This window comes from Vigna unguiculata, chromosome 3 (genome assembly GCF_037176805.1).
Source record: "Vigna unguiculata cultivar grain cowpea cultivar isolate G323 ecotype 2 chromosome 3, ASM3717680v1, whole genome shotgun sequence".
In the NCBI taxonomy this organism is placed as follows: Eukaryota; Viridiplantae; Streptophyta; class Magnoliopsida; order Fabales; family Fabaceae; genus Vigna; species Vigna unguiculata.
This window is the reverse complement of record NC_140794.1, coordinates 36,004,067-36,007,477: the sequence shown is the minus strand read 5'-3', so window position 1 is coordinate 36,007,477 and position 3,411 is coordinate 36,004,067. Positions and strand designations below refer to the sequence as shown.

General features: G+C 36.9%; 1 pseudogene; it reads right to left on the bottom strand.

Moving 5' to 3' along the window:
* Positions 1–1,428: 1,428 nt before the first annotated feature.
* On the bottom strand, positions 1,429–2,529 carry LOC146887787 (zinc finger BED domain-containing protein RICESLEEPER 2-like; annotated as a pseudogene).
* Positions 2,530–3,411: the final 882 nt, after the last annotated feature.

The window sequence follows — 3,411 nt, the reverse complement described above, 5'->3', positions numbered from 1 at the left end:
ATATAGGCTTCAACTAGATTTTGGGCTTTATCTGTCAGTTGCTAAAACTTTTATTTTTATTTAATTAATTAGCAACTTAATTTCTGTCAAATTTCGAAGTATGCCCCTCTAATTTAACCATTTTTTCCGTTTTTGACTAGAGTTGACTGCTGGCTTTGACAAGTTGACCAGAGTTGACCAGCTGACCAGTTTAACTATCCAATAGCAGCATGACACGTGGCAAAGTTTTCTCTCTCTAGAATTGGGGTTTGCTCTCACATTTTTCTCCCTCCTTTGGCAGCGGTGCGGTTGACAACGAACGGTGGCTGCTGCTGCGAGCGCTATTCTGGTTTGTTGCTGCAATGGAGGATACGTCTCCGCTGCTGCCATGGTGGTCGCAAATCTGGTTCGATGTGCAAAGGTGGAGCTCGCGCCGGCGTTGCAGTGGAAATGATGGTGGTGATGCTGCATCTTCAATGGTTGTGGTGGTAGCGTGAAGATGAACTCTCGATGGTGATGGCAGCGTCGAGATGATGCGCGGCTGCATGGCTGAAAGGTTGGATGCAGTGCATATCTATTGTTGTGTGATGTAGGCTTGCTCGCATTTCCGATAGGGGATGCAGTAGTGGTGCGTGAAGCTCACGAGGTTGCAACTCTGTGATGGATTTCGGTAAGGTGCACGGCATGGAGGTGGCTGTCGGCATGGTGGCGGCTAGGGTTTGAGAAAAAATAGGGTGATGGAAGATGATGACGTGGCAACCTTCCATTGGACAGTTTGTTAGTGCAAGGATTGTTGCCACGTGGCTTGTTTTAGTTGGCCAATTTTAAAAGTTGAGGATTGCCACATGGTAGTATCTGAGTGAATAGAGTTTTACATCATTTTCACCTTATGTACTTAATAAATCCAATAATCACAAATCCTAATTAAATCAATCTTTAAGCATAGAAAATTCAATTAAATCCCCAAATTTAAACATTAAATGAGGGCAAAAATTTGAACTCATCGGTTAGCCCTTAGGAGGAGACACATTCCCTCCTACTATAATAGGGAGCTCATGAACAAGCTCCAAAGACTCCAACAAAGAAATATGTCTGTGGAAGAATATAGATAGAAAATGGATTTACTTATGATGAGGAAAAGTCCATTACCATTTCTAGAGTCCATTACAAATAGAAATCAAACAACCATTTCAGCCTCAAAATTAAAAAATCCATAACTATACATTTAATTACTATTAGTTACTATTAATTACTATTAATTAGAAGATAGAATATGATACCTTAGTGATTGTAATTATGACAGGGACTCTAGATATTTCTCATTCCAACCTTACACTTCATTAGTATTTATAGTTTTGCTGCCAATTCCAAAACCTAAAAAGCATCTAATTATCATATTTCCAAAACCTTTAGAGTTTTCTTCACTAGCAATGTTATTTCTTAGAGTAGTTAAGAGTCACAACATTGGTTGTTGTGAGATGATGAACCAACTCCGCTTCCATCCATTGTGTTACCGTTAAATTCTGAAATTAATTGAAACAAAATATTATTAATATACACTACAACATAATTACAAAGGAAGTTTAGAGAACAAATAAATTAAACTTGTACTTGTGAAAACCTTCTCAGAAAGCTCAAGCTCTTCATTGACATTGATACCATCAAATTGAGTTATAGTGGTCCTCAACCAATTTTGAGCACAGATAAGTGCCTCAGCCATTGGTGGATTTAAAGAGCTTCTAAAAGTATATAAAACCCTAACTCCAGTACTAAATGCACTCTCAGAGGCAATTGTAGAAATAGGGGTGGCCAACACATCTCTAACCATTCTTGATAGAATAGGAAACTGTGAAGTGTTTATTTTCCACCAAACCAAAATATCAAGTTGGTCATCACCATCAACAACATATTCATTTAAATACCTCTCTAACTCATTCTTTCTATCTATGGTGTCCTTTTCTCTCAAATGCTTCTTAAAAGCACCAGCCCTTGCCAAATATACAGGAATTTCAGGAATGGTTGATGCATCAGATTGATGTTCAAGTGGTTGCTCAAGTCTATGTTGTTCATCATGAAGTGATTTGTACCAATCATACATTTTCTTCAAACTGTCTTTTACACAGTTAGTTAATTATACAGCTTTGTTTGAATCATGTTTGTACATTTCTTGAAAATTCCAAATGACATACTCAAACTTGTATCGAGGATAAAAAATTACACCAAAATATAACAAGTGATTGATGTTGTCAACATTACCCCAATATTTGTGATACTTCAGCCTCATGTCACAACTAGTAGGTGCTAATATACTATTCAGATTCATGGTTGTCTTGTCAAGTGCAAAATGAATAGTAGCCATTTGGTGAAACGCAATATGTATACTCACATGCAATGATTTTGAGAAAGATTTAGTGGCTTCATAGAAAATTTTTAGAAACTTCAAAAAATCTTGGGCATGTTTCCAATCACTAGGAGATGGGGGACCTTCATCACAAAAAAAAAAACCATATAGTTAGAGTCTTCATTGTCAAGCTTTTCAAATGCAACTTGAAATTAGGTATGACTGAAAAACTGATTATCCTTTTTTGAGTGTTAGGTAGCTTAAGTTCTGAATTGATGTCCAACAATCGGTAGTGAGTGCTATTCTAACACAATTTGACTTAAAGAACGCCTTTAACCTAACTTTTTCATCCATATACAATTGAAAACAATCTCTAGCTATGGTGAATCTTGATGGGACAACAAACAAAGGTTCTAATTGTCTACACAATGTCTTAAAACCCTCACGCTCCACCACCTTGAATGGTTGTTCATCCACAATAACAAACATAGCAATTGGCTTTCGACAAGCTTAAACATTATACTTTTGGGGTGTTGCAAGGAGACTGTTATTGTCACCACTTTTAAAGGTGAGAGTTGTTTGGTTGGGGTCATTAATGGCAGCAAATGGATATTCAGTGTAAGACCCGTAGAATTTAATTAATTAAATAAATAATTAATTAATAAATACGGGAGGGGTAATAATTATGACATTAAATTGTGGTTGGTATGATGTGGAAAAGTGCTAGCTTATGTGGTTGAGAGCACTTTGATTGTGCGAGAGGACTTGGGTTTGAGTCCTATGTATGCTAACTTTTGATGTTATGGTTTTATTATTTAAATTGTGATTCCTAGCAAGCATGTTCTTGTATATTATGATAATTGAATTGTGATTCCTAGCAAGCAATATGAATTGGTTAAGTGGTTTGATATAGACTTGGTGATTACATGGTTGTGGGTTCAAGTCTTAGAGAGCTTACATTAATTTTATATATTTTTGGCATTTTGGATTTGACTTGAATATGGAAAGGTGGAAAGGAAACCTAAGGGAGTGGGCAGCCAAAGGGGGCTGGAAAGGCAGCCGTAAGGGGGGAGTTGAATGGCAAAATATGC